The sequence below is a fragment of the Topomyia yanbarensis genome, chromosome 1, assembly GCF_030247195.1.
Source record: "Topomyia yanbarensis strain Yona2022 chromosome 1, ASM3024719v1, whole genome shotgun sequence".
NCBI lineage: Eukaryota > Metazoa > Arthropoda > Insecta > Diptera > Culicidae > Topomyia > Topomyia yanbarensis.
Window position 1 is genome coordinate 23,255,007 of NC_080670.1, and position 24,494 is coordinate 23,279,500.

A 24,494-nucleotide genomic window follows, 5' to 3' on the forward strand; every position below is an offset into this window, starting at 1 on the left:
TTGTTTTCAGGTATGTGAACCAATTTCATTCCTTCCGGCTCATTCAGGTAAATATGGACTACGGTTCGATTCGGAATAAATCCTGGCGAACAACAACAGCACATGCCACAAACTAACGTTCGAACAGCTTAAAATAATATCAACAAAGCTGTGAATCGCATCGAAAACCCATTTAAACTAATATTATTTACAGACAGACCTGTCAGCGTCAGATTTTTCCTTTTTTTGGTAGCCGATTTAAAATGCATTTGACATCGTTCCCATCGAACACTGTCTACCCGGTCCGTACTGTTCCGTAGCCACTCCATCGTGTACAACATTGACATATTTTCTATGCATGTTAAACCGGGCCTGCCATGGACAGCACCTAAAAATATTCGGCTTTATGTAGAACGAGATTTTCTGTCTATTTTTTATTTCGCACCAACCAATTCGCCGTTTGGAATGTGTCAGCAGTCGACGAGTCACTGTATATGGGTTATTTATGCCATCAATATGTAAATTTCAGCCATACCAACCATCTTCCCATGCGATCGGGTAGACTCACTGTAGATAGCACTCGGTCAGAGCAGCGGGTTCTCACGGAGGACGTGTTCCCCGAGCTGCTGTGTAGAATAATCGGTAGAGCGGAAAAATACTCAATTTTGTATTCAGAACCTTCGGGTATGCCGTCCTAAATTGCGAGTTCATCGAGAAACGTGAAAAGGTAAATGGGCACTGTAGGGTTGTTTTGACATTAAAAATGTCTTACTCCACTATCTGGGGCTAGGTGTCATTCTAAAATCTAAACTATCTCCCATGTAACGAAACTATGTAAGGTTTGCACGCTTATAACTCCGATATTACTAGATGGATTTTAATCATTCATACACCAACCGATTCAGAAACACCTAACTTAAATATTGGTAATAATTTAATATCTCCCCAATAAAAGTAGACTTTTGGAAATTGGTAAAATTAAAAAGTTCACAAAAAACGGGAAAAATACCATTCGTGAGGCAGATTTCTCAGACACAGCCGTCAAAAGAGGGCAGCTTAGTTGCTCAATGAAACACGAAAAGTCATAAATAGAAGCAACGCATGTCCGTTTAAATCAGTTGTTGCTCTTATCCCACACGAGCAACGTCGTCTCCGGGCGATGCAATAAGCGCTATCGATTTTCGGTAACGTTGGCATTTGCACACACTCGCACCTAAGTGACTAAACCATATACCATATTAGTTTATAAATAGAGGTGACGCGTACCCGTTTGAATCAGTTTTTGTTCTTATGTCGAACGGGTAAGATCATGGCTGCAGCGTGTGGGCACTACAATAAGCGGTAGACGCTATGCATTTTCGGCAGCGGTGGCCGTGTGCGGATTTTTCGGGTACCAGCACGGTGTCACAGAATGATTTGCAAAGTGGGTGGGTGGGGTGGTTTGGATTTAATTCAATACGGTGTGTGCTGCTTAAGAGTGTTGCGTTTGAAAAAAATATATTTATTTTTATGCATGCGTGTGCGTTGTAACTTGTTAATCCATGTTTACGGCGGTTTGTAGCTGCGTAGGGTAAAGAGCCAATTGGTTTTCATGTTTCATATTTCGGTTATATGTTTTTTATCAGTAAGGCATCTGACAACGTGCTTCTGTAGTTATTGCACTGTTCAGCAGCGTAGTATTTTATATAGGAGAGCACACTCAGGTGTTTTACGCGGATTTTGAAATTTACGCGGTTTTCATTAACGCGTTTTTTTTAAATTTACGCGGTTTTCATTTACACGGCCTGTATCCCCTGCGTGAAAAATCTGAGTGTAATTGCATCGGAAACAATCACATTCCCAGCAGAACTTTTTGTTTTCTAATTTCAAACACTTTTGTTTCGTACTGCACACAACGGAAAATTTTAAAACAGAACTTACCGTCCCAGCAGCAGTTGAAGCGGGTGTTCTTTTTCGATTCAAATTCAAGCCATGTCTTAAGCGTTACTGGACTTAAAATTGTTTTCCCAGTTTAACCAGTCAGAATATCTGTCCTACCCTATGTATTTAAAACACAGTTCTAATTGCGTTTTAAGGTATACAACAAATACGGTTGGGTATACTAATTTAAATTTTAAAATAAATCTGTTTTAAATTATGAAACAAACCGCTGTACTGAAGATATAATTATGTCAGTCCTATTACCACATAAAACACCTATATAACATAAAACGCTGCAGAATTGGTTTAATAATACAATGTTTACACTACAGAGTTATAACACGTTTTAATAATTAGCAACAAGAAAAATGTCACCAAGATAGCATAAAAACCCGTTTTAACTGGTAGTGCGAACGTTGCATAACAATGTAATTTATCAAATAATTTCATTTTTCCACCACTAATCGATCAAGAAATACTTACACTTAAGATTGTTTACTTAAGTTCATTAGTACATTATTGAAAATTTAAATGGAAAATGAAATTTCATATTTTATGGAGAATCTGTATATTTCCGTTGGCGGGCGTGGGTTTCCTCATCACAGCTCTCAATATGGAACTTTTCTTTTGAATATATTTTCTGGACAGACCAGCCTATTTTTACTAGATGGATCAGCCAAATAATGCCAATCACCTAGTGAGATACTTGATTAATTAATAGATTACCGTTAAAAGACCTTCAATAAATTATGTTTTAATGGGGAGGGTATATAGCAAATTGTAACATATGAAAACAGGCGAGTGAACAAGAACGTGTGTCGATATGTGTGATAGATAAAAAAGCTATATTTTTAATGTCACCGTGGTCGTGTCCTGTACACAACCCTTTAATTTTTTTGAAAATCAGTTGACAGATTGTTTGATTGGACAAATTGAAAGCGATTTAAGGAGACCGGTAATTCGTCGCTTAGAATAAGTAGGTTCAAACACACCAAGGCTCGTAGTCTAAATCACCACAGCTAGCAAACGTTCATCTCGAGCGTTATAGTTGTGTAGAAATTAAAAGCCTATTCGAGGTAATTGGGATACAGTGGAGACCCGTTTTTATCAGCCCCTTGATGAATTTTAGGCTGATACAACGGGGACATTGTCAAAATCGGGACATATAAGGTTTGTTCCAGTACACGGAAGTCACTCCGAAGTAAACAGGAGCAACAAATTCTTGCTCCCTTTTACTCCGGTTCGCTACCAGAAGAAGAAAAAAGAGAAGATGAGAGTACAGGAACGACTTTCTCCGGAGTAATTCCAGTTTCTCCTGGTACTGGAACAAACCTATATTTTTCTTTCTTCTTTGGAAAGCGAAGCTTTTAAAATATTCTTCTTCGGTCTCAAGACAAAGCGTCATGACCATTTATGATTATTCTGTTTAAATCCCCCTTAAGGGGATCTGCAAAACAGTGCAAAATTTATAAAAAAAAATGAAAATTTTTATTATTTATATTTCGGATCACTAAGATAAGAAAAAAAATTCTCAAGAAAGGATTTACTCGAATTCAACTTGGTTCGTCTGCTAGAGCCCATAAAACTACCAATTATCTATTTTCATATGACACTGACAAAATCGGGTCAAAAAGCTGATAAAATCGGAAGCTGGTAAAAACGGGTCTTCACTGTATTTCCACCGATAAACCGACATGACAACTGGAACGATTTCAGTGAAATTTTTTGGCAAATAATTTAAACAAAATCACGTCGGAACAGTAGCTCCATCTGTATAATGAGTTACACATCATTACGTAGCGTGTCTCTCGTAAAAGAACACTAATGTCTTTTAGTAGAAGTCTGGACAAGATGAGTTTGACACATTCAAACGAGCAGAAGTTTTTCGTATCCAAAAAAAAAAAAAAAAAACGTGTGTAAACATTTGAATTAATATACGATAAACACTAGCGCCGCCACACCAACCTATCCCAACTATCCGTCAAATCCCTACCGGAACCGGTTCGAAATCCTGAATGGATTCAGTATGGAATCTTGCTCAAAGAAAACAACCGATTAGGGGACGGGCATAGCGTAGTTGGTAAATCGATTACCTTGTACGCAGCTCATCTGGGTTCGATTCCCAACCCTGCACATAGGGTTAGAGATTTTTCCAAAAGAGATTTCTCTAACCCCGAAAGAGACAAATGACCCGAAGGTTGAAACCTCTATAATCAAAATTAAAAAAAAAACCGATCCCGACTCAATCGGTTGATGCATTTGAGCTGAAATCCATGCTGGAAGTCCGAACCGGTTCCGGACTAGTTTGACTGGGTAGAGGAATAACCGCTGTCAATTCTGTCGAACTCAGCCACAAAAAACATGACGACAGTAGCGCACCTGGTTTGGATATCCCGACTACCTTCGAAACCGTTAGAGATTTTACACAAGTTGAATGCTGAAGATGGACGTCTGTTCTGTGTGGTATAGTGGTATTAACTAGCTTTCTGCTACGGTTAACTTCATGAAAAGCAAATCGAAAAAACAACAATTTTCAAACACTTTGATTAATAAACCATTCCATTTTCGTCGTTAGAAAATGGAACGATTTACTATCAGATTACAAAGTTTTTTCGTCGAAAATACAGTGTATGTCATATACTCTGAAATTTGCATATTCCCAGATATTTTTTTTCAAATATCGCTCTATCTTTACAAAATATTAGATAATTGTCAACCGTTCAACAGAACCGGCTCACATATATTTATAGTACTATTGCGTGCTTCAACAATTTTAAGTTTTTTAGCCACATCTCTTGAAGCTATGGCTGTCAATTTTCTCTTGATCAGACTTTTACTGTTGGAACCAGCCTCCTGGCAACCCTATACCATCATATGGAGTTTGACAGCGACCGACATATATGGGGCGTTATAGCTATAAAGCCCCAAACAAAGATTTATGTTCGGCACTATGCTCGATATTCAAACATTCCACACGACGTTTTGCATCTTGTGGGATGATTTAATATCATATCATTCAGAAAATCGACATTTTGTAACTAAATACAGCTTCTAATCATTCGGTTCAAAATCAATGTTTTGCCTTTCATGGCAGTGATGCTGGCTGTACAGAGACGTCGTCCTTGACAGGGAGCTGGTTGGAACTCTAACCACATGAGTTTTGTCGATTATTAGGGGGTTGACGCAACATTCTGTAGCTCGTGTACTGTCAAATGTAAATGTCCGTTCGACAGTACGAGTTACCGATTTTTGCGTCAACTCTCTAATAATCTCTTGCCAAATCTAAAAATAGAATAACATGTCAGATTATCGGTGATATTACCGCCTGTTGTCTTTTAGTTTAGTGGGTGAGTTTGACAGAAGATGATTCTAAAATCGCCGACATAATTGCACCTTTTCCCAGTCAAACTATTCTGGCACGGTTTCGATATCCTGGATAGATTCAGTATGAATTCTATCTCAAACGCAACAACCGATTGAATCTGCACCGGTTTTTGCATTTGTGTTGGAATCACTTCAGAACTCCGAACCGGTTCCGGAATAGGTTTGACTCCGCCCAGTCACCATGGCAAACAGAAAGATAGCAAAAGTTAAGCAAAGCGAAATTGATTCTGGCAGAGTTTCTGTCAGTATTTTGCGATTTGTGCGAGAATGCTGGCAAAGAATTCGCTCAAATGCAACAACCGTTTCTGACAGAAGTGGTTAATCTAACCGATGCTGCTCACTTTTAGTCAGAAACCAGCCAGGATTTTTGTACGCTTCCTGCCACAACTTTGTCAAATGTTTTGGTCGATTCGTGCTAATATTCTATCAGGTTGGAATTGCCAGGATCATTGCACGGTTGTATTTCCGAGTTGTGCCAGACTCGGTTCCTGTCACAATTTGCCAGCAAACGCGAGCGAAACCAAGTTCGTCCTAGCTCAGCTCACACGATAGGATGCGCGCAGAAATGTGACAGGGCTGCTAAACCAAGATTGGTAGAAATCTAGCAGAACAGTCTCTGCCAGAAAATTTGGTGACTGGGCGGCTACAGTGACACAACCGATTCTAATTAGAATTAGAGCACTCTAGTTAGAGTGTGGCCAAGAGGCCATGACGTATCCAAACGAACATGAAATTTGACGTATTTCTATTGTGTATACGTCAAATTTCATGTTCGTTTGGATACGTCATGGCCTCTTGGCCACACTCTAACTAGAGTGCTCTAGTTAGAATGGGTTGTGTCACTGGAATCGGAATACGAATTAGAAGCAGCATGAATTCCGGATAATTTCCGGTTGAACTTTACTGGGTTATGGTAACCATCCGATACCCTTCAGAAACCTCTGTTTAAAGTGTACCAGTACGATGCGGCTTCACCACATAACCAAATCATAAGAACCGAAGCAGCGAAAAGCCGCTGAGGATCCGCGGGCGAGGTGACCGCTGACCCACCGTCGGAAGCAAGTGAATCTGTGATCTACTCGTTTGCTTGGCTTACTCAAACCTAGCGGCTATTCCTAGTCCGACAGTATGCGCAAAAGCGATGTGGCGTAGCCACATTGGGCAGTGGAATCAAAATAAAATTGGCAACGTTAGCAAAATATAAACACAAATGAACAGGCGGACCACAGAGAACAGATGTCCATCTTCAGCATTCAACTTGTGTATAATCTGTAACGGTTTCGAAAGTAGTTGCGATATCCAAACCAGGTGCGCTACTGTCGGCATGTTTTTTTTTGTGGCTGAGTTTGACAGAATTGACAGCGGTTATTCCTCTACCCAGTCAAACCGGTTCGGATTTCCAGCATGAATTCCAGCTCAAATGCATCAACCGATAGAGTCGGAATCGGTTTTCTTTGAGCAAGATTCCATATCGAATCCTTTCAGGATTTCGAAACGTTTCTGGAATGGATTTGACGGATAGTTGGGATAGGTTGGTGTGGCGGCGCTAGTGTTTATCGTATATTACATATGTTTACACAACTTTTTTAAATATTTTTGTTCGATCATGGATGTCTGTTCTCTGTGAGGGGACGCTGTCTAGCAAGTATTTCGTACCCAACATCAGCTGAACCGGACAATAGTCCGGCAAATATGTCAACGACTAATACACGAGACATGCGAAACCACTTACCCTATATTCCCTTTTTGGGGTGAAGTAACCAAAAAACGGGGTCCAAAGTGCTGAACCGAGGCGAGATGTTTCCCAGTTAAACTCATTCCGGAACCGGTTCGGATTTCTGAATGGAGTCATTATGGATCCCAAATCAAATGCAACAACCGATTCCGACTCAGAATCGGTTGTTGCATTTGATTTGGAATCCATAATGACTCTTCAGGATTCCAAATCAAATTCCGAATGGTTTCACCGGGTTGGTACGCGCAAAATATATGTGATTTGACAACCACAGCCTACCTCTGCAAATGAACACTCCGGATGAACATAGGCTGGGTGTTGTTGGCTCGAATCAAAACTTGTCGAAAGTAAACAAAATTCATTTCATATCGTCAACCTGGCGCCCAGGTGGTGAAATCGTTAGAATTCAACGGGGTACTGGAGTGTTGCCAGAAAATTTTAATTTCCAGATTAAATTTTACCCGCCGTCGGAAGCAATGCTTGCTTTCGACGGCGGGTCGGCGGCTACCTTGTCTGGCAGCTCCTCAGCAGCTTTGCACCGCTTAGGTTCCTCGGTTTCGGTTATACGGCTAATCTGCATCGTACTGGAACACCTCAAACAGAGATTTCTGAAGGTTATCGTATGTTTACTAAAACTTAATCTGGGAAATTAAAATTTTCTGCTAACGTTCCAGCTCCCCGTGGAATTCTAACCCAGTAAAGTTCAGCCGGAATTCTGGCTGTTCTAGTTAGTATTCCGGCTCCAGTGACACAACCGATTCTAACTAGAATCGGCTAAACCAATTATTGATCAATATATTGATCGTGTGCGGACGCTATGAAATATAGATTCTGTAGAATTCAAATTGAAGAAATATTTTTAGTGACAATATTCTTGTCTCCCTGTCAAAAAAATGTGGACGAACATGGTCAGGCGATTTAAAATGTTTGGCGTTTGACTCAACTCGCCTGTGCTATTGCCACTAGGAACAAATGCAATTTGCGAATGCGATTTAAAGGCAATTTCAATACTTAGACAAATTTTCTGGCGGCTGAAATGGACTTGGTTGTTTTTGCGTTTTTCAAACATGGCGGTTCATGTTTGGCTTAAGCTTAAAATTGTTTTTTGAACAATTGGTGTGTTCTCACTTGTACTTTGTTGGTCTAGTGCACCTCATTTAGCCAACGAATGTGGGAAATTGTGGAATCATGTGAAAGTATAGTAGAACAAGATCTCTGACCTAAAGTCTTAATGAACGTCAGATTGCGATAAGTTTTGGTGTGCAATATCAATTTCACCTTTGATTCTTCCTATAGTTTGGTGGTGATTACCCAGTATACTGGTAAGTATATGTGAGTAGATAATCAATCCGAAAATAAGTATTATTTTTAATTTCCATATTAGGCAATTAAGGACAATTTCCATATTAGGCAATTTAAGGGCGGGTTGGGCGGCAAATCGCCCAAATGTTGCATTTGAAATAGCCCCTAACCCGATCAGAAACACATAACAGAAATATTTCAAAACTAAATCTCGAATTGTTACTTGTTATAATTTTCTGTTATTTTAACTAACGAGACCAAATTTATAACACAATATGTTACAAAATTTGTGTTCTGTTATAATCTTGTTATTTCATTCTGATCGAGAATTGCCAGCAATTTGCTGGCAAATTGAAGGGCAATTAGCGCATCCGAGTTGGCAAATAGCCCCCCGTTAGCCAGCAACTTGCCCTTTTGACTGGGCTCTTGTAGGGTTCGCTTAAGGTATTCAATAATATTTATTTAATAAAAGTTCAAACGTTTCGAACGGTTTCGACAATATGTCCGACTGCTTGAATGTTTTCTATGTTTGGTCCGAATTTCATTTCAAGCAAGCCCACGTTACTGGTAAATACCAAACCTCAGCGCATAATTTTCCGAATCTAAATCGAGTACCTACAAAAAAAAGCTAGCCTGAAATCACCGCCCAAATGTCGTCGAATGATGGTCGTACGAAATCGAATCCCAGTTTCACACGAATAAATGAATATCAAATAGTTGCCATACTTCGCAACAGAAGCACGTCAATGTCCACTTTGCTGTGGCGGCGGTACGAATCCATCCTAGCATGCTGTGCTGCTGGGTGCTCGGTGATGCGCATATTTTATATGAAATTTATGAAAACCAGTGTCGTCAGTCATCCCGATTTATAGCTACCTAGTACCTAGCCTCTCCGAGCACATGCTGTTCCGAAGCCGGGATTTTCTCCGTCACCATCGTACATATCTGTGTTCATCTTCTTTTGATCCGGTGTTATCCAGTCGAATGAAAACATTTCCAATCTGATGCGACAAACGTGGACTTTGAAGAATGGAAAACTAATCCGGCGCCTGGGTTTGGGTGGATGTGACTGCAAGCTGGCACAGATAACGCCCCCCAGAGTTGGTGATGGGCGTGCGTAGCTTGCTGTGGCTGACAATCGTCGGTTACTTCACTCAAATTAAAAACTTCCTCCCTCAATGATCCCTACCCCGGGAAGTACCTCTCATTAGCTGAATAAGATCCTCACTGTTTGTGTGGTTACGGTCTGTCTGTCAGTTGTCTTTGGTCCGATGCGGAATGGATGACATCTGGAAATCAACAACCTCTGGCTGTATCGATGGCATCAACGATTTGCCATTATGCTGCTGCAGTGCGGGGAGTAAAACGGGACCCGGTTAATCCGGTCATATCGGTCGTCGTACAGCCGTGAATAGAGAACAACTGGTGAAGTGACTGACAGATGGAAAATTAGCATGTGGAGTCACTCACGGGAGATGAAAAGCCGGGCGACTTAGATGTACTGTGCGTTGATCTATGCAATATCTATACATATTGGATACATACACCCAGGCAAAACTTATCACGAAATTCATAAGATTTATCTTATGATGCATGGAAAAGTAACAAAACTATGTTTTCATAAGATTAACATGAAAAACATACGATTTTTATGATTACCTTAACATTTTATAAGTCATTGCATATGCCAGTCGTACGAATTTCATAGCATCTTATGATTCTCATAAACATAAGAGAAATGTATAATATTGTCTTATGATAAATCAAAGATGCCTTATGGAACATGAAATCATAGCAAACCGATTTGACAAAATAAATGCCGTTTCATAAGATAATCTTATGATTTTCATACGTGCTACTTGTGGCTAAAAAGTATACGATATTCTTATGAAATTCGCTGTATTTTTTGCTTGAGTGTATAAGTGCAATGGAAATGCTAGGAACCCATTTCAGCGTCGCGGTCACCACCCCGGTTGGAGTAGGGTGGATTGGCGAAGCAAGTGAAACGACTGTACACAAAGAACCGTTCAATATGGAGGATGCCATCGACAGCTGAGCAATTTCCGGCGAGCAGGAGCACTATGATGATTTGTGCTTTGGAAAGATTTATCTGAGCAGGAAAAGGATAGTTTGGATGCACAATACGATAAGAGTTTAAAGAGCCACTGTAAAAAGAGTTCAAAAGTCACACGACCCAAAAGGAGAAAAAAGTCAAGAGTCAAAATCACCAAGAGATAGAAGTGACAACAATTGAAAATGACAAGACGCAATATTCAAATGAGTGCTGATCAAGGTGCTTATAATCAAACGAACCAAAAGTTAAAAGTTTGAAGGGTTAAAAATCCAAAGTGTCGAAAGAGCCAATATGTATACCAAATAATCAGAATGGGATCTAAAGGCTGTAGAAGAATATTTTAACAGCTTCGGGTAATTAAAAAGAAAGAAAAAATGTGTCAAGATTTTCTCAATATCCCCATTTTGCCAGCTTAAAATAAACAAAGAGGCTGATAAAAACGGATCATCGTTGTTTTCCTATTCTTTGGCCGCTTACGGAGTGACGGCGAGAAGCTGAGCAAAGGCTGGTACTGACAGTAGGATGCGAGAAACCTGCTTGTAGTATATACCCAATCAAAAAGGGCAAGTTGCTGGCTAACGGGGGGCTATTTGCCAACTCGGATGCGCTAATTGCCCTTCAATTTGCCAGCAAATTGCTGGCAATTAGGGGGCTATTTCAAATGCAACATTTGGGCGATTTGCCGCCGTCATTTTTTTGCCGCCCAACCCGCCTTTAAATCGCCCCCAAATCGCCTACGGAACGCGCCATTTAATCCCCCCTAATTGCCTAATATGAAAATTAAAAATAATATTTATTTTCGGATTCATTATCTACTCACATATACTTACCAGTATAGTAAGTAATCACCATCAACTTATAGGAAGAATCAAAGGTGAAATTGATATTGCACACCAAAACTTATCGCAATCTGACGTTCATTAAGACTTTAGGTCAGAGATCTTGTTCTACTATACTTTCACACGATTCCACAATTTCCCACATTCGTTGGCTAAATGAGGTGCACTAGACCAACAAAGTACAAGTGAGAACACACAAATTGTTCAAAAAACAATTTTAAGCTTAAGCCAAACATGAAAAGCCATGTTTGAAAAACGCATAAAACAACCAAGTCCATTTCAGCCGCCAGAAAATTTGTCTAAGTATTGAAATTGCGCTTTAATTCGCAAATTGCATTTGTTCCTAGGGGCAATTAGCACAGGCGAGTTGAGTCAAACTGTTTAAATCGCCTGACCATGTTCGTCCGCATTTTTTTGACAGGGTAAGGACTTGGAACCACCGTTCCGAATAAAACTAGCAACTAAAACCAGTGCTATGCAATCTCATGATTGTCTTTGGAATGATTGTATGACCACAAAAACATCCGTCATTCAATTTGCATTTTCTCAGCATAGTATAAAATTTTCAGTTAACCGTTTCTCACAGAGATTATGGAGAGATTCGCAAATTGCATTTGAGGGGCAATTAGCACAGGCGAGTTGAGTCAAACGTCAAACTTTTTAAATCGCCTGACCATGTTCGTCCGCATTTTTTTTGACAGGGTTCCGCTTATGTATTTTGTGTTGGAGTGATAACCCGAATAGAAATATACAGTAACAAAACCATGATTTTCACTGTGACAGTAGTAATTTTACAATAAGTGACAGTAAATTTTAGTGCTATCCTACAATACAAAAAACAATAAACTTTAATGTTTCTTCAATAAATTTCAATGTAAAATTAAGTTTTACAGTAAGCCAGGGAGGTGGTTATGTAGTTTAACATTTAAAAAATCGATTTTGCTACATGCATTTTTTCTAGAAATCAGTAAAATGTAATGTGAATCAGTTTTCTAATTTCCGGGACATCTGATCATGCCGGAAAAGTTTGTTGAACTCGGAACGTCTGGCACTGTAGCGCTATGACAAACTAACAGACAAACAGACATATCAGCTTGAAGAAAATCCTAAAACCATCATCGCCCACGGTATACTAGCGACATCTTTTGAACACATTGCACAAAATGTAATTCTGGCAACAACGGCAAATATTTTTTTTTCAACCGTAGTTCTGGCAACATTGCCCATAGCGCTTGTCAAATGCGAGATGATAAATGACAGGTGGGAGCATTGTTGCAGTTGTTAAATTTGCAGAGCGAAATAGAAACATCGCCTTTGTCACGTAATTTAACTTTCCATGGGATAATGATTGCAATTGGCAAATTTAAAGAATCCATAGCTACGATTACATTTTTAAAACCCAACACAACCATGGGAAATGAAGCAACACCAAAATTGTTTTTCTGCTCGCGTGAAGAAATCAATTCTTGTCGTTCATTGGTCGTATCATTGATTTTTGTCTCCATTTACTCTTCTGTATCATCGCTCTTTTAGAATCATGGAGACATCAGGTACTCATTATTTTATTGTTCAGGCTGGCGTTTACTTTTACTTCTCATAAGTACAAGGCTATGCAGCCTATTTTCAAAGAGTCGACTGCACTAGCGAGGCCATCATTGGATCAAGATCGCGGAGACACAACCAAATTTCAAAATTTATTTTGAGTTGAAATTCCGGAGAAACCGTTACTCTCCAATAACAAAATAAACAAAAAAGAAAAGTTTTCTCTTTCATTAACTGCTGTGTTCGGTCGTAACGGTTTGTCCAAAATTTCTCTTCAAATAGATTTTTGACAGTTAGTTTTTACTCCGTAATAACATGTTTGTCGAGAAATGTTTTTTTTTAAATTCTAGCATTTTCGAAAAATTATCGGTTTTCACCAAAATCCGGCGCAAACCGAATTTCTGGCTACGCCACTGGTGTTGTTATTACTTTCAACGAGGGCAGGCCCGTGCGCCAGGGGGGAGTTTGGAGGTTCAAACCCCCTATGAGGCTTTCGTACTTTTAAAAATTTATTAACTTCCTGTTCAGGAAAAAAAAATATACTGCAAACCGTTTTGACACATAAAATGTCATTTGAGTTCGGGCAGTCTAGAAACAAGCCAATGAAGAAACCAAGGACGAAACTTTGCGAGGGTTGCTAGAAAAGGATGTATGTCAAGTTGGACGGCTTCTCTGAAGGATCGGTTCTCGTTTCGACAAGCTTCGATATTAGCAACAGCAGATGTCGGTCTACGGGTAGCAACGTCAGCTAAGGAGGAAAACCACGAAGTTGGAGAAAATCGGGATATCATTGTCTAGAGAAATTGTACCGCCGATTATTATTCCGTTCGAGTGGCAGCGAAATGGATCGCGAAAATGAGCATCGGTATAGGGTGAAATACCGCTGCCGAGAAGTTCTCAGCACCAGCTGGCAGATAAATATAAACGACTTGCACCAAGAAGGATAAGAAGCCCGGCGAAGGTGGCTGTAAACAGATGGAAATCCTTATGGTCGACACCTCCGGATCGGTTCATGTCTCAACAGGTGACGATATTTTTTTTTGTAAAATTTTGTTTTGTAAAATTTTTTTTTTTTTTGTAAAATTTTGTAATTAATGGAAAAAATGTTAAAATCTTCAACAACTTCCAAACTAATGAGTGTTTTTACTTACAGTCTTCGACAATATTATGTGGTTTTACTGCCTCCACGTTTATTTTGAACATGGTTTGCACGAAAAGTCACAGTGGAAAAAGTTATATTAAAATAACTAAATTTAAGGGTGTTGCTATAGAAAACGCTTTATAAATCGATAACTACAAGTTCAAGTTCTATGCTATATTTCAAGTTCAAGTTGTTCAACAAAATTCTTCATTACGTGTATTTCTAAAACTTTGCAGAAGACACCAACTTTCTACCTCGTCAGCATAAAAAGTTAATTTTTTTAGTTTGATCGTAGTAAGCCACACCTAATTTTAATTTTTATCAGGTTGTGGGGAATATTCTCACGAACAATTCGTCCATAGATACCCTGTGAATATATTCGATGGTTTGACCACTAGTGAATTAAGTTCACGTTTTTGGGGCTTCCGACCACTATGCAGCGGTGTCTTTTGATGACTCCTTCTCGATAACAAACATTTACCCAATTTGTTCAGCTAAGTCGTTTGGTTCACAAGACCAGGTTCAGGCCTCTGAAAAAATCTTCAAAATTTGAGGATTTCTGTACTTTTTTTAATCCTTTCATGCCCAACTTTTTTCTAGTTCAGGTAGAGTTTCAAAACTATTTTTCCTTGAAAACGGTGGGGTCAAGAAACACGAAAAGCCTTTTTTCATAAAGATAGGTGTTTCCCTCGCAGTGTTAGAAGCTGCTCAATTTTTACCTTCCAATGCTCAATACATTTCTCCAAGAATATTTACAATAGTCCAATTGCGTGAAAAACGTAGCGGAAGACAGTCTAAATTGATAAGATTTATCAGTTTTCAATAATATTGCAACATAACGAAAAATATATGAAAAATTCATTTTTCGTCATCAACGTAAGCTGTCCCTGGCAGCACTGCTCCGTCGGAATCCAATCAGACTAATTGCAATAACTTCAGTTCTAGAGCTGGTCCTTGTAACTGTTAATACTCAAATGAAAGGCAATAGTCACATTTATTGGCCTTACTTGTTTTTGTGAGCAAATCTTGCCTCAATCAAAAGTTATAGCTGTTTAAAAACGTTGTTGTCCACAAACAACATGGGCATGAATGGGTTTAAAATTAACGTTAAAAAATCAGAGCCCCCCTTGAGAATTTTCTGCGTACGGATCTGAACGAGGGTAAACACAATAAGAAAAGGTTTTTTGCTGGGAAGTTTGAGGTTCTTTAAGGTTGGACAGAGAATGGGCAAAAATCGAAAACGAAAAAAGCAGTTTTTTCACACCGTGTGTTAGATTTGCGTAAAAATCAATGAGCTTATGTAGAATGTTGTTACAGTACATGAAGATCTAACACGCGGTATGAAAAAAACTACTATTTTTGTTTTCGATTTTTGACCATTATCTGTTCAACCTTAATGGGAATTTTGAATGAAAAATCGATTTTACCAGATCGATTTTTTTCAATCAATAAAATCGATGTTGTCAAATACCGAAGCGAAAAGATCGGAAACTATAAATCAATTTTTCGTGAAACAAAATCGATTTCGAAAAAAAATCACCTTGGCATCGCCCATAGACTGAACTCGAAGGCCGGTTCGCGAATTTAAAGTAAAAGTTGGAAGTCGGGAAACATTACTAAATTTTACAATTGTAAATACCTAATTTTGAGTTATATCAGCAATTCAGCGAATTTGTATAAAAATAAATCACTTGCGTGAAAGTCTACTCTTTGTGTTGCTCTGTTTTACACTCCAATGAAAAGAAATTACAAACTACACACACACAACATATGGCATGCACCTACTTTCCTGAACTTCGGAACCCGTAGACTATAAAAGGATATTTCTTTTGATCAGCATCCCACTTCTAAGGTCCGTTGTCATCATTCATAAAGAAGAACACATATTCCATGTAGCCCACATTTTTCTATATCAATTAAGAGCCTCGTTACGTTAGCAGCACTCCAGTGGGGTTTCAAAGAAGTTGCTCTCGTGGTACTCATTGACATAACAATAATTACCCAAGCATGGCTGAGGCAGGATATCATTTTGACCAAGAACATAGCATATATGGTGCCATGTGACTGCACCTCATTATTTCCCCTCCAGTGTTTTTGTCGGTGCGGTTTCAGCTTGTTATGGTTTTAATTAGAATTCCTCCGTTTTTTTTGCATGATTTTTTTTCCCAACTGAGGACTGGTTTAATTTTGCTGTGTTATGATTTGAATATCGTACCAACTCATTTGCCACTGCTCTGCCAGGGAGTAATATAGTTGTATCACATGAAACTGCGTCGTCTTCGTCGCCTACCGAGAAGGTTGTTGCAGTTTTTAAGTAATAAGGAAGTCTGTGCTGAATATTAGAGTGGGACATGGTTATATGAAAAAAAAATTTCGCTCCGAGTAACTTTTTAGGTCCCTTATATACAAAATCTTTAATTTTCTCTTAATATGTACAAAAAAAGACTCAATTTATCCCTCAAAACTCTTGCGAATCGGCCAAACAGTATAGATCAATGATTTAGGGCATGTTCAGGAACGTTTTATTTTATATAGGAGTTTCAAAGTAGAACTGGAACTGAAACATTCACATCTCCAGCAGTGTTTTGTTTTATTATTTCGAACAGGTTTGTTTCAAAGTTTAAAACTATTATACGACGCCGTTCTATTTGACGCTGATTTTAAAACACGTTTAGAACATGCAAAGTTTTCAGCACAGACACTTAGACCCGATAAATTGGGGAAAAATAAATTTGAATGCAGTAACGCTGAAGGCATGGCGAGACATGAATTTTAAATTGAATAGAACATCCGCTAAAACTGCTGCTGGGGACAGCAAGTTCTAGTTTTATAATTCTCAGTTTTATATTATAGAACTGTCAAAATTATGAATCCAGAAATGAAACACTCCTGAACATGCTCTTAGACACATTAAGAGAAGATCAAATCAAAATTGCATATAATTGGACAACCAACAACAGTGGTGCCAAAAAAAAACATATTTTATCAATCGTCAGAGCATCAATTGGTTTCAGCTTAATAACTTTTTTCTCAAGCGTCAGATCGTTTCGTAGTTTTCGAGACTATATTTACTTTATTAAATTTCCTACAAAAACCACATAACGGTTTATTTTTAGGAGACAATGGGCGACTGCTGGAGGAATTATTTTGTGAAAGTTCATTTTCCCATAAAAAATCCCATGTAAACTTTAAACAGTGGGCGCAAAATTATAGTTTCAGGGATCAAGCTAAGAATTTGCACAGATGTTCTAGGACCCTAATGGTACCCAAAAAGTTGCTCGGAGCTGGAATCAATTTTTTGTCCCACCCTACTGAATATATCTCGCGTGAGATTAGTGGGCGTTGCGGCAACATCATTAGACTAATGCAGTTGCCAACGTGCCTGCTCGTGTGCTATGTTTGCTGCGAATTAGAACTTCGAATAGTATGCTTTGAATTGTTTCATATATAATTAAAATTTGAACATTCATCAGAGAGCGTACTTCTTCAGGATTCATACAGCAAACAACTAAGCGTCATCCTTTGAAGAATTTGAATATCCTGCTATTTGTGATGCAAATGTCAAATGAGTAAATGTGAAATAGATTGTTTTCCCATTCATTCAACAAACACGTGCTCTGAGAACGCCGAGGTTAGATCCAGATCCTATAAGTCAGCTGAACTAGTCCCTTGATTGTGCACTTCAGAGAATCGGCAGTTAGTGAAATGGAGCGCCAAGGCTTTGCTTTGTCTGGCAGGAGGAGCACTAATGAGAATCTCGTTTTTTATGATTATGAGCAGCTACTAATGATTCATTTTTTTTTCTGTATGTCACATGAGTAATGATGCTTGCCTTTGCTTATGTGTCAGGATTTGAAATGGAAACTATTCATCATAAATAACTCGGCGAGAATAAAAGTTCATTCATTTCATACAAAAAAGCCATGAATTTGCCTGCGAGTGTTCATTTCTGAAGTTATATACATACAAAAACTTACCACTACAATCAAAATAACACTAACCAGCGTGTATTCCCAAGCAACGCAATCATCCGCTACGTTGGCAAACATCAAAACATCACTCTTCGCTTCGCAGCAGAAGCAAAAGTTTCTAATCCTCTTCGATCTATACTTTCAATTATCTTCAAGAGGGAGCTTTTCGTTGCTTTTTTTTTGTTGATCGCTGTTAGTTTCCTCTTTTTATCTTGCGCTGCCTCCGTGCTAGCAACAGTCGAGCAGCTTTTGTGTGTGTAGGTACATAATTCCCAGTTTGGCCATCAGCTCGTACAATATAGCGGGCGCAATGGATGCCAACAAAGAAGCAAAAGTCGTAAAAACTAACTACAACTCCGCCATGGTGATGATGCTCTTGCAGTTTTTCCTTATTCGTTTCTGCAAGGCACACGGAAACGAAAAACTACCTAAAATTGAGTTCCTTTGACTCAATCTCGTGGTATCGTGGGGGAACTTAAAATTAGGTAAACCGTGTTGAAGGTAGTTTCCATTTAACCACGGCAAAAATTACAACTCATTGATAGGTTTTTTATACTCAAATTTAAGTTGAATTTACCTAATTTCGAGTTCACCCCAAACAACTCAAAAGTACCTTCCTCCACGGAAGACCTTGACTGAGTCGAATCTCTCTTTTTGTTTTTGACAACACTAATAAGTGCGAAAGCGACGCCCAACTCAAAAATAAGTTAAAAGAACTTATTCTGCAGGTTGTTTTATTTAACCGTGCAGCAGCCTCGCCATCGGGAGGACAGCGCATCGGTTGCTACCAGAGCTGCCATTTATACAGATTTATCTGTATTATACAGATTTTTTAGCGTTAAAACAGATCTGATACAGAATACATATTTAATACGGATTTCCAAAACATAACACAGATTTATACAGATTTTACAAAACATCTAAAGCGCAGCAGTTGGCAATTTCAACCGTTTTGCGACTTTTATATAAATTTATATAGAAGCAACAGCCGAGTAGAAGTAGAATTATTACATTGAAATTTGCAAATCAGATTTGATTTTTAAACAGTTTTCTTAGAGCGTTTCTTTGTAGTATAACGGAATAGCCCCCTTAACAGGCATTAATCAAAATTCTTTTTCTGTACGGCATACAGATAAATACAGATTTTTTATTAACCCAATACAGATTTTCGACACAAGCATCTGGCAGCTCTGGTTGCTACTAGCACATTTCGACTCCCACCCCTCCACCACAAAAAAAAGGTCATCACATTTTATGTCACTGCGTGCAAGTTGCTTTCTTTGTTTGTCGGCTGGTCAGTCGGCGGGTGGTGCATCGGTGGGGTGCTTCGGTGCAAAGTGAGCTTTCTTGGGAATGATTCTGAAAATTGGTTATGCTTTTTTGTAGAAATCGTATCAAATTGCGTTAGATCAGTGCTTTTCAGCCGAGGGCATATATTGCTTCAAAACATCAACTACTAAACTTTTTTCGTGTCAGAGTAAACATAAAAAATATATTTTTTTCGAATAGGGCCCATAACATTAAATATCGTTTCTGCCATATGAAATATTGTGCTTAGTAATATACATCACCAAAAACTAGGAAATGTGATATTTTTGTAATTTGAAGTATTTACTCAAAAAACCTGTTCAATTTCAGTAAAAAGTCTATATAACTTTCTAACGGAAGAAGCTAGATGTTCAGTACATTGAGACAAACTATTCTCCTTCAAAATATCTGAAAGTATTTCTAAAGTTTTTATTTTAACCCCTTTAACCTTGGACAACAGCGTTTTTAAACAGCTACAGTAAAGACCCGCTTTTATCAGCCCCTTGGTGAATTTCAAGCTGATAAAACAGGGACATTGATAAAATCGGGACATATGTTTTTCTGTATTTATAATAAACCGAAGCTCTTAAAATATTCTTCTTTGTTCCTTAGATATAGCCTTGCAACCTTTTCTGATTATTTACTTTAAGTTCCCCCTAAGGGGTTCTGGTAGCGCAAAATTTAAAAAAATAAATATTTTTATTTTTGCATTTTTCGGATCTCTAAGATAAGAAATATATGCCCAAGAAAGGATTTACTCGAATTCAACTTGGTTCGTCTGCTAGAGCCCATCAAACTACCAACTATTAATTTTTATATGAAGCTGATAAAAGCGGGTCAAAAAGCTGATAAAATCGGGCGCTGATAGAATCGGGTGTATCGAGGTACGTGTGTGATTTGCTCATAGTTATTTTGAAGTACGACATGCGACAGGTTTCTTTTGCCTGAAAACTGCTTCACCCGATCTGGAAATGTCATTACATAATTATAGAACAGCTTTTCTCTTACTCCGAATAATGAACGAAATTACTTAGAGGAACTTTTTCTAGAATCAAATAACGGTAGCACTACAAAAAAATGTCATCTGTCATATTAGATGCACCTGTCAATCAATGCCGTATATACAGGTATGGCGAAGATGGCACTTTGGTATTCGTAAGATGAATTTTACATGAGTGGTGTGAGTGATCACAGAATAAATGGACTTACTTTCGTCATACCGCTCGTTCCGCTCCCATTAAATCGTGTGAACGCTATGACGTCGACCCGTTGTGCTTCTGGATTGTTTACATATTTTTGGTTGCTAACACTAGCAAACCGTGTGTTCTTCCACACCTATATATACCTTATTGCATGTCAATAGAATAAAAATTCTTGACAAACATGTGATTAGGGTTCAAAAGCCAACTCAAAATTCACTGTGAGGGATGATCCCTGACAAACTTTTCTCTGGTGTTTACTACCAAGAGCGGCCGTTGTCAAGTAACGGTTTGTTCGGAATTTCTCCTCACGTGATAATTTTGATAGTTGCCGAGCCCGAAAAGCACCGTTAGACACCGCTATGTAACGCAGCATCTACTGCTTCATATGCGAAATCGACCGACCGATGACCCGGTCAAACCATTCGGAATTTGATTCGGAATCCTGAATGGAGTCATTATGGATTCCAAATCAAATGCAACAACCGATTCTTTGTCGGAATCGGTTGTTGCATTTGATTTGGAATCCATAATGACTCCATTCAGAAATCCGAACCGGTTCCGGAATGAGTTTAACTGGGGAGTACCGTAAAATAGTAAGAGCCAGAGCCTAAAAAAATTGACATTTCTACGTGAACTTGAAAGAAAACAAAATTCAATTCATCCCCGCTGCGATGAATGAAATGTTTGCTTCGTTTCTCTCGTCATTCGTTCTCCCGACGCAGCGCAGTCAGGTTCGAACATGTTCGGTTTCAGAAGAAAAGTGAATTTTGTGTCTATGCTAGCTCTGAGAGGGATTATTGAGCAAAAGTACACCAGATATAGATTACGCAGTTCACTTAGGCTCGAAAATGTAGAAGATGCTAACTTCTGCCTTCAAACTGTCGTCATAATAACAAATGAATGCTTTGGTTGGTGAATGAATTTATATTTCCTCTGCACTCAAGCATTCGATTCTGCATGAAATTTCAGTCAGTTGGAAAGTGAATGAATGAGGGAGGCGTTGAATCTGAATGTCGGTTTCGGTAAATGCAAGCAGAAATAGGTAACTGATTTTGAAATTTCGTAGCTCTGGTGAGAGCCAGCTGCGAGTGTGTGTTGATATAATATATATAATCAACAAAAACCTCCAGACCTCTTCATGTTCATCCCTTCCTTCAGTCACAAGTGCAGCAAGCAAGACAGGGATTCCAATCAGCATCTAATGACGAGGAAGTCGAAAACGTACATATACACCTAAGACAAGACGTGACAATCGGCTTCTTATTTTTCCTTCGACATTCTTCTTTTCGCACATTTTCACCCTGCCGAAACCCAGTCAAAAAGGGCAAGTTGCTGGCTAACGGGGGGCTATTTGTCAACTCGGATGCGCGATTTGCCCTTCAATTTGCCAGCAAATTGCTGGCATTTAGGGGGCTATTTCCAATGCAACATTTGGACGATTTGCCGCCCAGCCCGCCCTTAAATCGCCCCCAAATCACCCACGGAACGCGCCATTTAATCGCCCTTGATTGCCTAATATGAAAATTAAAAATAATACTTATTTTCGGATTCATTATCTACTCACATATACTTACCAGTATACTAGGTAATCACCACCAACTTATAAGAAGAATCAAAGGTGAAATTGGTATTGCACACCAAAACTTATCACAATCTGACGTTCATCAAGACTTTAGGTCAGAGATCTTGTTCTACTATACATACACACGATTCCACAATTTTCTACATTCGTTGGCTAAATGAAGTGTACTAGACAAACAAAATACAAGTGAGAACACACCAATTGTTCAAAAAACAATTTCAAGCTTAAGCCATACATGTTTGAAAAACGCAAAAAACAACCAAATCCGTTTCAGCCGCCAGAAAATTTGTCTAAGTATTGAAATCGCCTTTAAATCGTATTCGCAAATTGCATTTGTTCCTAGGGACAATTAGCACAGGCGAGTTGAGTCAAACGTCAAACTTTTTAAGTCGCCTGACCATGTTTGTCTGCATTTTTTGACAGAGAATCTTCCGAAGTGTTGCTATTTTTATTAATAAAAATGGAGTCTTGTTAATTTATTTTATGCCGGCAATATTTTGTATCTTTGTTCCACTATACTGATGAAGGGCACCGTTTTTCCATGTCATGGGTGTTTAGTAAGGTTTGATGAAACAATTTTCTTAAAAATTTTAGATTATGATGTGATTTCTGTCTTATTTTTGTTAAAGTTAATCAACCACATATACGGTAAATGCATGATAAATACTTGTTTCACGTTGCCACACAATTTCTGTTCAATTTAATCATTTTTTTAACGATGATAATTTTATTTGTCAAAAGTAATGACAACCTTTTTCTATAAATATAGCTACACTGCCAACCATCATTTCACTATCATTCGGTACGGTGCAAACGGGTGCATATAACGGGAGAGTGAAAGATACTCACCCACCGCACCCCAAGCTCGTATGAGCACCAACCCAGTTAAGCTCAGCCGGAAACGAACTGGAACTCTGGCTGGATCCAGTTCGCATTCCGGCTCCAGTGACACAACCGATTCTAACTAGAATCGGTTGTGTACCTGGAGCCGGAATGCGAACTGGAACCAGCCAGAGTTCCAGTTCGTTTCCGGCTGAACTTTACTGGGAATGCGACTCACATCAGAGTTGAATATTCGCAATCTAAGAATTCGAGGAACACTGAATAAATTTGCAAATTTTATTCATTTGTTGTGACAAGATAAAAGACACGCAGCTCCGCTAAGCTCACGTATTGAATCGTGTCAAATAAAAGAACTAAAAAATGTTTCCTCGCCGCGAAAGAAGGTCTACTTACATGCATAAGATTTGAACAACACTCAATAATATTTGTTTTAAGTTGTTTATATTTTTGCATATTGTAAATATATAAAAGACCCATGGCTCCCTTAAGTTACCGCATGAACCGTGTCACATAAGCGAATATTCAAAAACTAAGGCGGGAGTACCGTTGCTACATAGATCGTTTCGTGTTTCGTACGAGCAATAATCACTTGCATATTATTGTAACAGTGATGTACCACAAAAATGTCGTAATTCACTTTTCTCGATAAATACAAACGGTAGCGCATTCTTAGCCTGATTCCCCTTTCTCAACGAAATGAAAAAAAAAACAGTTTAAGTCCCGTCCTTCCGGCCAGCCCAATCCGACCGAACGTGGCGCAGAAACTTGACAAACCCCTTCACCGATAACAGCGATTAGTTACGTCATCTCCAGGAAATCTACTCGAACGACCGAGTGCAGGCCACAAAGTTTGCGAAGTGAGAGTGTGCGAACAAGTATCATCAGCGCCAATACATTGTCGGTGACCGCAAATGGTCCTTTCAAGGATAACATACAGGATGCTTGAGAACGGCCAAGCAGGGGCATCCCGTCGCTTGCAACACAATTTCTTCATGCTGGTTTTACCCGCGGGATTGAACCACTCAAGTGTTAAAAATGAAGTGCCTTTCGGAACGACGAATTGCCTCCCACAGCCGGTCGGTATCCGTGGGCGGTCGAGATTTGGCGTGCTAAAAAAGAAAGTGGAAATTTATTACGACATATAAGCACATTACGATTATGATCATCGTAATAACATCTTCGCCGATTTCTTCCCTCCAACACTCAGCGGGGAGCTGCTTTCCGGGCTGCCATGTGTGCCGGCTCATATTTTCTTATTATCCAAGAAGAGGATTCCTTTCGCTTCTTGGCCGTAAACCACAAGATTTCACCTCAACCCTGGGACACATGCTCGTCAATCGACGGCACTCGGCCCATTAACGGAATTACGAGCATACAAGCATGAACTCGGCGTCAAGGGAGTCCCTTCTCGAGTCAATGATGGTAGCTTCGTCAGCGGAAACTCGTCTCGGTGGCAGGCTGACTGCTGACGAAGTGGAAAATTGTGATCTGTATGACACAACGGACTGTCTACAACGTGTGGACTTAATTCAAGGACTTCATGCTTGTTAAGCATGTTAAGCCCATAGCTACCACACCAGTCCGATCGTCAAATTGATTACAGCTGTTTACTCAGTTTGAAAATGTAGTTCAAATCAAAACATCGCATTGCTTCAAATCGACATAGTTCAGT

The 24,494-nt window shown here is 39.0% G+C and overlaps 1 protein-coding gene across 1 annotated transcript in view; it reads left to right on the top strand.

Moving 5' to 3' along the window:
• Positions 1–24,494, top strand: part of LOC131677095 (limbic system-associated membrane protein-like) — an 825,653-nt gene that overhangs the window by 270,764 nt on the left and 530,395 nt on the right. The gene's annotated exons all lie outside the window — the stretch shown is intronic.